We start from the raw sequence: 14,710 nt of genomic DNA, 5'->3' as shown, positions 1-14,710 counted from the left end.
ATAAGTTGTTGGGGCTGATCAAGAGGGCTTTAATCTAGGTTTGAAGGGGGAAGGAGTTGAAACCAGGCTCTCCAGAGATGAGCCTAAGGGTGGAAAGCCAGAGTTAGATGTGAAACCAGCAACCCAGCTGAGGTGACTGTACACCAATGCACGCAGTGTGGGTGACAAACAATAGGAGCTGGAAGCCATTGTGCAGCAGGAAAGCTGTGCTGTAGTCACCATCATGGAAATGTGGTGGGATGAGTGTCATGAGTGGAGTGTTGTCATGGATGACTACAAGCTCTTCAGAAGGGACAGACAAGGTAGGAGAGGTAGAGGGGTGGCTGTATATGTTAGAGAATCTCTTGACTCTGTAGAACTTGAAGTCAGTAACAATAAGGTTGAGTGCCTGTGGATCAGAATGAAGGGGAAGGCCAACAAGGCCGACATCCTGGTGGGAGTCTGTTACAGACCACCTAATGAGGATGATGAAGGTGATGAATTATTCTACAAGCAGCTGGTAGATGTCTCAAAATCACCAACCCTTGTCCTTGTGGGAGACTTTAACCTACTGGATGTCTGCTGGAAACTCAACACAGGAGAGAAAAGGCAGTCTGGGAGATTCCTAGAGTGTATAGAGGATAATTTCCTGCTCCTAGAGTGTATAGAGGATAATTTCCTGCTCCAGCTGCTAAATGGGCCCACCAGGGATGGGGCCCTGCTAGACCTGCTGTTTACAAACAGAGAGGGGCTGGTGGGAGATGTGGTGGTTGGTGGACATCTGGGGCACAGTGACCATGAAATGATAGAGTTTTCAATACTCAGGGACACAAAGAGGGCCATCAATAAAACTTCTACCCTGGACTTCCCCAGGGCAGATTTCAGCCTATGCAGAAGACTGGTTCAGAGGGTACCTTGGGAAACAGCCCTTGAAAACAAAGGGGTCCAGGAGGGATGGACGTGCTTCAAGAAGCAAGTCTTGAAAGCACAGGAGCAGGCTGTCCCAGTGTGCCAAAAGGCGAGCCGGCAGGGAAGACGACCAGTTTGGCTGAACAGGGAGATTTTGAAGGAAATTAGGGGAAAAAAGAGAGTTTATCGACTATGGAAAAAAGGGATGGCTACTCAGTAAGAGTTTAGGAATATAGTTAGGTCACATAGAAAGAAAATTAAACGAAGGCACAACTTGAACTCAAATCTAGCCACTTCTGTTAGGGATAACAAGAAGTGCTTCTCCAAATACATCAATAGCAAAAGGAGGAGCAAGGAAAACCTCCATTGTTTGTTGGACTTGGGGAGGAACATAGTCACCAAAGATGAGGAGAGGGCTGAGGTACTTAACACCTTCTTTGCCTCAGTTTTCAACAGTAAGACAGGTTATCCTCACGACAACTGGCTTCCGGAGCTGGTAGACAAAGACAGGAAGCTGAATAGCCCCCCTGTAATCCAGGGGGAAACAGTTACAGCCTGCTGAGCCGTTTGGGTCCTCACAAGTCTATGGGACCAGACGGGATCCATCCTAGGGCGATGACGAAGCTGGAGGAGGAGCTCACCAAGCTGCTCTCCATCATTTACCTGGCTCACTGGGGAGGTCCCAGATGATTGGAAGTTGGCAAATGTCACACCCATCCACAAAAAGGGCTGCAAGAAGGACCTGGGCAACTACAGGCCTGTCAGACTGACCTCAGTGCCTGGCAAGGTTATGGAGCAGACCATCCTAAGTGCAATCACACAGCACCTACAGGATGGACAAGGGATCAGACCCAGCCAGCACGAGTTTAGGAAGGACAGGTCCTGCCTGACCAACCTGATCTCCTTTTATTATCAAGTGACCCGCCTGATGGATGAGGGGAAGGCTGCAGATTTGTGTGTCTGGACTTCAGCAAAGCCTTTGACACCATCTCCCACAGCATTCTCTTGAAAAAGCTGACAGCCCATGGCTTGGACAGGGGCACCCTGTGCTGGGTTAGGAACTGGCTGATGGCCCAGAGAGTGGTGGTGAACGGTGCTGCATCCAGCTGGCAGCTGGTCACTAGTGATGTCCCCCAGGGATCAGTGTTGGGCCCAGTTCTGCTTAATATCTTTATTAATGATCTGGATGAGGGGATTGAGTCTACCATAAGCAAATTTGCAGATGACACCAAGTTTGGGGTGAGTGTTGATATGCTGGAAGGCAGGAGGGCTCTTCAGAGGGACCTGGACAGGCTGGAGAGATGGTCTGATTCCAACAGGATGAGGTTCAACAAGGCCAAGTGCCAGGTCCTGCACTTTGGCCACAACAACCCCATGCAGTGCTACAGGCTGGGCACAGAGTGGCTGGAGAGCAGCCAGGCAGAGAGAGACCTGGAAGTTTGGATTGACAGGAATCTGAACATGAGCCAGCAGTGTGCCCAGGTGGCCAGGAAGGCCAATGGCATCCTGGCCTGGATCAGGAACAGTGTGGCCAGCAGGACCAGGGAAGTGATTCTTCCCCTGTACTCAGTGCTGATGAGGCCACACCTTGTCCAGCTCTGGGCTTCTCAGTTCAGGAAGGATATTGAGATGCTGGAGCAGGTCCAGAGAAAAGCAACAAGGCTGGTGAAGGGACTCAAGCACAAGTCCTATGAGGAGAGGCTGAGGGAGCTGGGGCTGTTCAGCCTGGAGAAGAGGAGGCTCAGGGGAGACCTCCTCACTCTCTACAACTCCCTGAAAGAAAGTTGTAGTCGAGTGGGGGTTGATCTCTTCTCCCAGGCAACCAGCAATAGGACAAGAGGGCATGGTCTTAAGCTGTGCCAGGAGAGGTTTAGGTTTGTCTCAGTTTAACAAGATTGCAACTCTGAAATTAAGAAACTTCAGGTGGAAGTGTGGAAAAGGAAAAGAACACCTTTTATTAACAAAATCTGAATAAACAACAAATGGTGCAATCAGAACTTTCAAAAAGAAGCAAGACAAAGTTCCAATTCCCCAGGTGGCTGGGATCCCTTCATCACCATTGCCAAGCTATAGACAGTACAAACCCTCACTAACTGATAGGTCTACCCCACTGCCTCTCCTTTCTTACCTATCCTTTCTGAAGAGTTTTTAGTCATCCATTGCAGCACTTCAGTTGGGTGAGTCATCCCACCGTGTTTGTTTGCTCTGGATGCTGGCCTGATCAGCAAGCTGGATTTAACCACATTTTGAGTAATCCTGGTAGGTCAAGCCACCCCAAGAACAGTGGAGAATTTTGACTCCTCTTTCTAGTTTTGAACTGGTGGCAGGTTCTAATCACAGCTTCCACAGCATTGTGCTGCTGAACACAATTTCAAGTCAGCATTAAATATCTAAGGGAATGTGAGCTACAAGACTGTGAGCCTGACTGACTTCATGGGCTGCTTTCAGAAAGTACTTAATGTCAGGCAGTCAAATTGTTCTCCTGGAGAGTGGGGGGGACAGCATAGAAGTGCTACCGAAACTGAGCATCTGATCACATGAAGCTGAACTTTCTAACCTTGGTTTTTTGAGACTCCAAACATTTTAAAATAAATCAGGTCAAGAATTCACAAGTAAAGCAGGAAATTAGAAGGTAAAATTATGATAATTTTACTAGGTAAAATCCCTGGTATGAGAGGTACCAGTCTGTTTCCAATGGCTAAACCCTCTATTGTTCTCTAGAAAGAACTCCATTATAGATTATACCTTTCTGACAGAGTATTTTTGTGGTTTTGATAAATGCTTTGTCAAGTTTGATAAAAGTTGACAAAACCACTTTAAGTGTATGCAGATTATGTTTATATACTGAAACACTAATTATAGTCTGCGAGAAAGTAGGTAAATACACTATCTTAGTGTGTAACTCACCACAGAATGTTTCAGATAAGATAGGATGAAAAAATATTTTCCCTACTTGGATTTTAGAATGAAGAGCAGTTAACTGAAAGTAAAATTTCTCAATCTTCCTTTAGCTTTTAAGTTTGAAGAAAAAAGTGTGTGCCTGAGAAACCACTGGCTTGAATGCAGCTATTTGGGGCAGAAAGCCTACATGGTAAACTTTTTAGACATTCTCCCATTCCTCCGTTGGGACAGACATCCAAGTGTATCATGCCAAATACTACAAATAAATAGGAAGTTATAAAGTCTGGACACTGCCTTTCATCAGTTTCCAGATACGGCTGCTTTTATGGGAAATAAGATCATGAGTATCACAACTCTTGGATCTAGGCAAGAAAGCTCATCTGTGAACTTGATAAGTCCATGACAAAATGTTGCTCCAGGCCATTTTTTGAAGTAATTGGGATGAGAAGTTTGAACCTCCTACATTTAATGTTTCAATTCTGCATCCTATGTGTTGGGTTAGCAATTTCTGAGGAAGTCTTGTATATTCTTATTTGTAAGGATCAAATCTAACAGAGAACTAATGTACTTCAGTGAAGACAACTTAATTATATTTTTACGGGTAACTCCAGATAAGAAGCTGGAGTTTTTACATTTTTACTTTGTAGTTGCACAGAAGGAAAAAGTAAATATTGATGACACCATACATATAGAAATCACATGGTATTTTACAATCCAGCCACTAAATCACTCAAACAACTGTGTTCAAGTTCATGGCTAGGCTTTGTGAACGAAGATTTGGGAAGGGCTCTACCCATGTTTGTAACTGTGTTCAACTCCACTTGGTAACACCACACAACAGATAAATCAGATATTTGGAAAGAGAGTCTTAAAAAATTTCTAGATAAGGCATTACAAAAGAAAGCATACAATTCCCAAGTTGTCATTTGTTAGGAATAGAAATGAAACTAGCCCCTAATGAGTCCAGATACTGATACTCTGATATTCCATAGACTATTGCAGAGAAATTAAAAAAAAAAAAACAAACAGAAAGCATGCCATTTAAACTCCAGTATTTTTGTGGAGTGGAAACTAGATGGCTTCTAAAATAACTGAGATTACAAATAGCAATGCTTAGGACTATTGCTCCTGGAGATAAAGTTCTCCATTCTCTAACCACAGGTAAACTTCTGCATAAACGTTTTAGCCCACAAACAGAAACGTCATAAAAGCTCGAGCCCCACATTCTCAGATTTGTTTATTCTACCCTAATCTCCCAGTTTTTTGATGTAATGGTGGATGAGTACAAAGAGGAGAGAAGACAGTCTACCCCACGAGCCTCTGAGGTCATTATCAATGCCATGTTAAGGAAAGATGAGCAACAAAGAGGAGATGACAAAGGAAATGGCACAGATTTCCCAATAAATGTCATTTTAACTACCTCCCCAAGGCAACATCACCTCATCTGTGGAGAATCCTGTTTTCTGGTGGGGAATGACCACATTTATTGGGAACAGAGGAAATCTATGGACAGGCCGAGATCCAAAGCCATATTTAACACAGCATTAACATGAGCTATCTGCTCATGATTAAACCAATGTGATCTTCAGCATCCAAAAAACATAATCAAATCCCAAAAGGAATTAGATAATTGGCTTATGATATTCTTCCTCTGTGAATATTTATCCTATTAGAAGAGTGATTTTCAGGAAAATCCAAAGAGAATGCTGTCCTACTCTGAGAAAGCCTTTTACTTCATTGATGAATCCTGATAGAGAATAAAATATTTACCCAGAAAAAAGAGAGTTAATTTTTGTCAAGGAAGATTTTAATATGGGAGCTGGGATAGAAGCTGTTTGGGCTGGAAAAGTCAATGATGATTAAAGACAGTAATGTGGTTATCTTCCCTCTTTTTGATGGTACTTCTTATAGCAAGAACTCGGCCCTGGTCTCCCTGAAGCCAATACTTACCATGACTAAGGTTAAGTATAAAGGAATAAGATAACTTAAAAAAAAAATCATAATATGTAAGGTTCCAAATTAATTCCAACTGGCAGGAATTAATTCCATTAATTCCATTAATGACAGGGCAATGGAGCTTTTTCTATGAATCTATTAGCAGTTAGTGAATGAGGGAAGGAAACACTTACTTAGTACTTCAGGAGGGAATATAAACAATGGCAATATTTCTTTATTAATAAAAATACACAGAGGTAGAACAGCTGTCAAGAGATGATAATTTACATCATTCCTCAAGGCACAATCATCTGTATCTACCCTGTATCTGACAGAGGGCCTGTCACCATGTGCTTGATCACATCAAGCTATGAAAATAACATGACTGCTCTAGACAAGTTTCTGTAGTGCTACTATTCAAACAGTGTTTACTCGTGTCCGTGCTATACCACCCATAACAGATCTTAAGGCCATTAGTCAATATCTTTCCCACCTGGGAGAAAAAGAACTAAACACTTCGCTCTTTGCAGATGTTTTTTGTACTCTTGAGGGATGTTATTTTCTCTCAGGGTACTTGTTCTTGAATTGAACAACTAAAATTTGTTCAAACTACTTTTAAAGGTCAGTTAGACTTCTGATCAGTCCTGGTCAACATTTTTTTTCAACAGAAACTAGACTCAACTCTGCAGCTGAGAGATTATGAGTCTTGTTGTTGAAAATGACATTTGAGGTTAAATTGCATTATGATATTTGCTTTTTCTTTTTCCTTATCTTACATTGGTGAGTCATGCTCAGTTTTAATAGCATTTTTTGCTTCAGTCCTAAAACCAGAAAGTTAAACTATGGCTAGATGTTTAATTTGGAGGGTTCTTTAAAAGCGAGTATTTTATTTATTACTTTCCTTCCCTCCAATGCCAAGGATGTTAGAGGACAGCTGTTACAATTCCTTAGAAAAAAAGAAATAAATTTTGGGGATTTCACAGATTTCATAAACATTTATTCTCTTTATTTTAGAAATTACCCACATTATCCCCCACCTAAATCTTGGGGGTTTTTTCTCCTGTTTTTCTCTGGAGCATGCCCAGAGAAGGGCAATGGATCTGAGGAAGGGTCTGGAGCACAAGTCCTGTGAGAAGCTGAGGGAGCTGGAGCTTTTCAGATTGGAGAAATGGAGTCCTGGGAGTGACTTTATTGCTCTCTACAACTGCCTAAAAGGAGGTTGTAGTAAGGCAGGTGTCAGTCTCTTCTCCCAGATAACAAGTGATAAGACAAGAGGAAATGGCCTCAAGTTGCATGAGGGGATATTTAGTTTGGGAACAGACTGCCCAGGAAGTGCTGGAATCACTGTCCTTGGAAGTGTTCAGAAACCTTGTAGATGTGGTACCAGGGACATGGTTTAAAGGTGGATTTGGCACTGTTAGGTTAATGGTTGGACTTGATGATCTTAGAGGTCTTTTCCAACCTACACAGTTCTATCATTCTATGATTTTCAAAATGGGTGCTAAAATTTGACATTTTAGTCTTCAAAATTAAAATAATTACATAATTAAACTGCAAGTTTAAGAAGAATTGACAAGAAAGACAAATTTATAAATGTCCTCAAAGAGTCTGAGAAGAAACATAATGCTTAGAAATACAAGACCCAAACAGTAAGGAGTGTGTGAAGTGAATGTTCAAGAGAAGTTATGTGTGAAAATGATGTTCTGTGATGTTGACATTCCTAAGTTATGATTATACACTTTTAAATCATGTTCTATAGCATGCTTAGGGAATGGACTGAATTTATATGGCCATATCTGAATTCTGAGCTTATTCCCAAGAGCTGCTTTGCTTCTTTCTTGGATCAACCCTTTTGTGTGTCGTCTCATCCCTTTGAGAGTTCACTTGGTGTAGCAGGGAAAACCCCCATTTCAGGAATGTGTTCCTTGGGTTGTATACAGTTACTCAAAGTGTCAGCCAGGCTTTGTGCTTCCTGGTGAAAAGTACTGGGATTCCTGAACATTTGGAGAGTATAGATTGCCTGGTCCTGACTTAGCAAAGACATATACCTGCCAAGCTGGAGAAGCTGGGGAGGGAAAATTCCTGTAATGAGAAGAGCTCCAGAGAAGTTGTGGAGGTGGAAGGACAGCAATAAGATCCCCAGAAATAATCCCACTACATCTATCATGAGCTAAACTCACTGGCGGCCTCCCACATTTGATGAGGGGTAGCAAAGGGGCCAAGACCAAACCTAATCTCTGCTTTGGGTCAGCATGGGCCTGAAACAGACCCAGAAGAACAGAAGATCAAGATCAAGGTCCATAATGCTGCAATTATTCTATTATCCTGTCTCAAGTGATGAATACTTTGGAAAAGAGTACTAGAAACAGGTTGTGTAGAAAATGGATGCTGCCTTGGCTTACTAACCCAGTTTCTGACATCAGTGGTTCAAGGACTTCCTCAGCCAGGGGCAGCTTTCAGTTAGTGACGTTCAGTAGCCCTCAGTGGATCTACTCTAAGCCCTGCCTGATTCCATTCCTTCATTTTCATGCCTCCTAAGGTGATTTATGCCAGAGGTTGGCTACGGTTTGACTAGAAAAACGTATTTTCTGTTTTAAATCTGATGTCTGAGAGTGTCATGTGCCTTTTGTCATAAGTAAACATTCCCTAGTCACCCCTTTGCCTGTCCCTTGGATACACCCACAGTTGTATCTTGCTGGTGGAAGAGCTTCTTTTACAGAGACTCCATCATCTTTTCTTTTCCTGTCTGTCTCTTTTTTTCAAATGAGGGAACCAGAACTGGACTTGGTATTCATAATGCAGTATAAGATCTTTATCCATGGTGATTTCAACACCTGAGTAGGAAAGAACTTTGAAGCCTGGAAAGGAGTATTAGGCAAGCACGGTGTTGGAAACTGCAATGATAATGGACACCTTCTGCTAGAGTTTTGTGTGGAGCAGCAGCCCACTATCACTAACACTATCTTTCAGCAGAAAAATAGACTGAAGACAACCTGGATGCATCCTAGTCCAAGCATTGGCACATCATTGATTACGTCTTCGTGCGACAGAGAGATGTCCACGATGTCCACCATACCTGCGTGATGCCCAGTGCAGAATGCCAAACAGACCATCGGCTTGTGCACTGTAAACTTAACTTCAACCTTAAGTTCAAACCTAAAAGGGGCAGTATCCCAAGGAGGAGACTCCAAGTGAACAATCTTCAGTCAGCTAAAGTGAGAGACAGCTTTTAGGCAAGCCTTCAAACTAGGCTTGAGGATCATTCCATAGATCCCTCTCCTGAATCACTTTTGCAGCATATTAAAAATAGCATCCTGCAGTCCTCTGAAGAGTCCTTAGAGTTCTCCTTCAAGAAGAACAAGGACTAGTTTGATGAAAACAATCAAGAGATCCAGGAATTGTAGAGGAAGAAGAGAACTGCTCACCAAGCACACCTTGCTCAGCTGGCTTTGCAGCGGCGCTGGGATGGCCTGGAGCCGGGGCGGTGGCGGCGTGGGGGGCTGCCAGCTTCATGCTGGTGGCTGCGGCTGCGGCCACCGCCATGCAGCTTATGGCAGCGCCCCCCGCACCGAGCGCTGGGCCGGGTGAAGCGGTGGCAGGGGGGGCTGGAACAGTGGCCAGGTTGCTCGCGGGCGGTGACAGACCAGGCAGCGTGGCAGCAGCCGCGCCACGGCAGAGTGGAGTGCTGGTAGGGGTACAGACCGCCAGCGCCGGCGCTGTGGGGGCTGCAGCTGGGGAGCAACAGGCAAACTGCTATTGCGAGGGTCAAGAAGATCTGCTAGCTCCCTTTAGCTATGCGGTGGCCATAAGACCACCGCGGAGAGAGTGCGGGGACGCAGCTGGGCGGGCGGGCCCTGGGGGTAGAGCACCAGCAGCAGCAGGGGCTGCAACGGGGGAGCAACGGACGGACTGCTGTTGCGGGGGTCAGGGGGGTCCACTAACTCCCTCTGGCTGCACAGCGGCCATGAGACCGCTGCAGAACAACCACGCAGCAACATGGACACAGCAAGTTTACTCCAGCCGTGAGGCGGAAGTGAAAGTGCCTCTTCCATCACCACCGGTTCAACCAACAGACAGCAAATGCACAATGGTTAAAACACCACCGTGGCACTCCTACCAGGAAACCAACCCACAGCCCTCGCCAGCCTCAGAACAGCTTCTACGCCAAAGACGGCCTGATGGAGGAAGAAGAAGAGAAATTGACACCCTAGAAGTCTTAGCCAAGCTGTGGCAAGCCGAACTCAGCGAGACGAGAGAACCAGAAAAAGGACAAGCAGTTTTGGAGCCTGCAGAAGAGGAAGAACAGCAAACATGGCAACTGCTACTACTTCAGCTCTAAGAAGAGAATACAGACTGGGAAAGCACACAGAACATATGCCTGCCCAAGCCGAGACCATCAGCGAAGTCAAAGCTACCGACGTTAAAATGGACAATATATGCATTGGCTGCGTTACTAACGATAGCAGCTGTTGGTTTCATGCTGCGAGAATTTCAGCTGGAATAACATAATCCACCTGCTGACACGACCAACAATCTAAAGGTAACATTGCAAAACACAGCAGACATACAACTATCAGCTACCATATTTAACTTTCTAAGTCACAAAAGGACAACTTTACTAATTGACAGATTATCTGCTATTGTAAAAGGTTCTTTTGTGTTACAGGGGGGAAGAATAGTAATACTAGGAGGGGTCCCAAGTTGAGTATTTACTTCTCAGTATTTTAAAATGCTGTTAGACAATATGCCATGCACAACATGGAAAGCCAAACCTAAACAAGTAGCAAAGAAACAACCAGTTACAATTTCAACTGCAGAAACACATAACCCTTTACACACAGTCACTGCAAGAACCTTGATAAAGCAAAAGAAACGAATCCCTCGTACAACACAAGCCCAAAGACGCCCTACAAGACTCCAACATACAGCAATACATACCTCCAAATCCATTCAAAACACAAACATGGATAAATTGGCCAATACCCAAATTAAACAATTAGAATGGGAGGCAAAGACAGGAATATCAAACATTTTTAGCAGCAGAACAGATGTAACCTTATAATGGCCCTTAAAAACCACCCAAACCTGCTTAACAAGTTTTCTTAAACTAGCATCCCTAAAGCAAAACACAGACATTATAACCAGCAATAACCTAGACATTAACTCTGTTTCCATTGGAACCACTGAAGTCACTCATTCTGTAGAACAGAGACTGCCTCTGTCAAAGAGGAAGTCAATTAACAGCAGAATTTTCCCAAAGGCAGCTTTATTGCAGCTAAACCCACAAGTAACCCAAGAAACAGGTAACCCTAAATCAATAAAACAATGGCCTTTCCTTAAAACACAGGTGATGCATTTACATACACTACTAGAAAACCATATAAACACAGCCTTGCTATGTACAAAAGTCCTTTCACTAATCTATCAATCTCTCAAACCTAGAGAAAGACGGATTTTCATGCTTTTTGCCCCATCTCAGGGTTAGAAAAAAATGAAGTTTTTGAAAACCTAGATTTTACAACTTACTTTTTAATTAAAGAAAAGGGTAAAAATCACTTCTTATCTAATTGCCTTTGCAAAAAAAGAAATAATGTGTTGCCCCTCAAACATAATAACAATGATTTACTGCTTAACAACTGGGTGGAATTAGATTTTGTCATCTTCTACCACTATTCCTGTTCCTATAAAAACTTTCCTACTAACTCTTTAGCTAATATGCAAAAAAGAAAGCAAAACATAGTGAACTAAAACTTTATTAACTATTCAGTCATATAACTGCATTTTACATTTTCAAGAAGATATAAGTTTTACTTGTAACATTTGTAGTTTTTTTTGTTTTCAAATCAGTTTTCTTAAAAGTACTGTAAATTGTTTTCTTAACAATAGAAATAAAGGGTAGGAAATAGTTTAATAACATTTACACATGTAATAAAATTTAGCATCTCACCATTTTAAAGCCCAATATATTCATTAATTCATATTTTTAAATATAAAACTGGCTGATACAAAACCTTTATTAGGTTTAGTGGTTTCATATTCTTCTAGCCATGCTCAAGAATGCAAGATAAACTTTTTATCAGTCAGCAAACAAAATTGCTACACATACTATAAAAACTGGAGCAATATAAGCAGTTTACTAGGGAGCTAAATTTGAATTAAATAAATTTACCCACAGATTGTTTCAGCATAGATTGCATGCTAATTACCAATCAATTGCTGGACTCAAGATAAAGAAAAGGACTTGAAACCTTCTGTTTCATGGTATAAAAAGAGAAAAAATCTCCTTGTTGCCTAAAAGCTTTTGCTATTGCCTTTCACTATGTAAATTAGTGTCATTTTAACCAAAAACATTTAAGTTTATCTACACAAAACCAGAACACTACAGCTTTAAAAATTTTTCCCCTATTTTTCATTAATTTCCCAGCAGCTTTGTTTGAATTATTAAAAATAAAAGTTATTAGAAGTTATTAAATTCTCAAATGCCTCCACATACATGTAATTGTCATAACAATGTTATTCAAATAATAAGTATAGAATCTTAAACATCCCCATATTTGTTACATTCAAACATTCTCAAAACATTTTGCTATCACAAAACAGTGTACATAATGTCAACAAGAGTGCAAAATAGCTGCTTGTAAATCGCAACTACCTGAGAGACTGAATTAAACTGGTTACAGTTGCTCTAACTGATGTTATTAGAAATGGGGACTGTAAAACATTCCAGAAAAAATTTAACAGGACCAACAATGGAATCTCCAATACAAAGAAAACTACACAATGAAAGGTCATCTTTAAAGCCTTCAGCCAAAAAGCAAAAGACGCTATAAAACAGAGAAACTCACCGCTATTGCTTCAAAAACTACTGATCCTCACATCTAATCCTGCTCACTTTTCTTCTGAAATAGACTGAACTGTTATTAACATGTTTGCCAAGATTGGTTTTAAGGATAAAGAACAACTACAAGAAATGAACAAGACACTGAGACCATCTGCATCTGAACAAACAAGGAAGGACAATTGAACAATAAGGTACAAACCTTGGACCAGGTTCTATACAAGTATTACAACTTGCTCTTGTACTTAGCACATTTAAGTTGTTTTGTAATTAACCTATGAATGTTATAATTGATTCATGCTATGCTATAGAGTTACTTTCACATCTCGAAGCCTCCTTCCTTCGAGATTTCACTAACCCTCCTTTACCTAGAAAAATACACACCACATAATTCCTTGTTAATCACACAAAAGACCCACACTACAATGGACATGATTGTTTATAGCCGAGCAGCTACGATTATACTGCTGCTTACACTGGTATTTGATGCAGAGCTCTGCAAGTGGTCAGAGGTGAAAGGCAGAAAGCCAACCCTGAGCAAAGCTATTCTAGGAATAGCATTGTCATGTCATTTTTTGGGATGCTTGCTAGGATAGGCACAATGCCAGACTGACACTGCTGTGGCGTTTTTGGACCACGTAGCCATAGTACAGTCATACTTCAGCAATAGGAAATAATGAGGTTGTCCCCTACAAGCCTTTATTTTCATTCATGCAAACTGATAATTCATTTTATCACTTAATTCTCAAGTACTCTGTCTGCCTAATCATTCACTTTTCAAATCACGTAATGGCCTGGTTTGGAAGGGACTTTAAAGATCATCCAGTCCCAATCCTCCTACCATGAACAGGGACACCTTTCACTAGACCAGGTTGCTCAGAGCTCCATGCAACCTGGCTGTGAAACTTCCAGGGATGGGGCAGCCACAGCTTCTCTGGGCAACCTGTGCCAGGGCCTCACCACCCTCACACCAGTAAAGAATGTCTCCCTAATATCTACTCTAAACCTACCTTCATTCAGTTTGTAGCCATTCTGCCTAGTCTTGTCACTACATTCTCATGTAAAAAGTCCCTCTCCATCTATTCTTTGGTGTGGGCTCCCTTCAGGTACTGGAAGGCCACAATTAGGTCACTCCAAAGCCTTCTCCAGGAGTGAGCAATCCTAATTTTCTCAGCCTTTCCTTGTAGAAGAGGTGCTCCATTCCCCTAATCCCCTTGGTGGCCTCCTCTAGATTCGCTCCAACAGGTCCGTGTCCTTGCTGTGCTTGTACCTCAGAGCTGGATGCAGCACTGCAAGTGCAGTGGAGTGGAGGGGCAGAATCTCCTCCCTTGACCTGCTGCCCACACTGCTTTTGATGCAGCCCAGGATATACTTGGCTTTCTGGACTGCATCTGAATGATGGAGAGGCATTCATGGCACTGCAGTAAAAATTGAACACAAACTATGTAATCATGAGAGTAATCCATCATCCATGATAGAAGGAATAAGCATAGTGTTAATTTACTACTGTAACCTTATGTGAGTGTGGCTGCTGACCAGGGAAAACCTTCGTTGCTTACAGAAGTTTAGATTTAGATCTCTACATAGTGGTATTTGTAGGCTGATTTGGAGTAATGGTTATAGTTGGAACCACTTTTCTAAGAAGCAAATTGAAAAATGTTTAACATAAGTTTAGAAGCAATAGCAGGGGCATAAATCTGCAGTTGGAGTTTGAAGCTTGTTTGAAGAAAGGCCAACAAATTTAAGTCTTGATTCTCTTCCTTTACTTTTTTTTCCTCCTGAACATCCTAAATGAAGATGGATATTTCTGATCATTGGCTAGTAGTACCTAGACAATTGATTTTAGAATTGTTGGATTAGTGGACCCCAATTAATGAAGCTACTTGAGAAGTAAACAGATGTTCACATTTCAAAAAAGGAGAAAGTGACATTGTCCATTTTCCAAGTCAATCATCAGGTTACATGGTATAGGGTTTCTGTGGAAACTCAAGTGCAAAACCACAAGAACAATAATGCAAATTTCGTATCACAGAGAGTAACAAGAGAGAAATTATTGTAATGGACATCATGCAGTCTGCAAAAGAGAAAGTCTGGTAGACACCACTTTTTCTGGAATTGATCTTGTACTCTGTGCAAGCCTGAACAATA

Source organism: Pipra filicauda, unplaced genomic scaffold, assembly GCF_003945595.2.
Source record: "Pipra filicauda isolate LSUMZ 115617 unplaced genomic scaffold, ASM394559v2 scaffold108_size2327098_pilon, whole genome shotgun sequence".
Taxonomy (NCBI): domain Eukaryota; kingdom Metazoa; phylum Chordata; class Aves; order Passeriformes; family Pipridae; genus Pipra; species Pipra filicauda.
The sequence above is the reverse complement of the archived record's forward strand: the minus strand, read 5'-3'. Positions refer to the sequence as shown.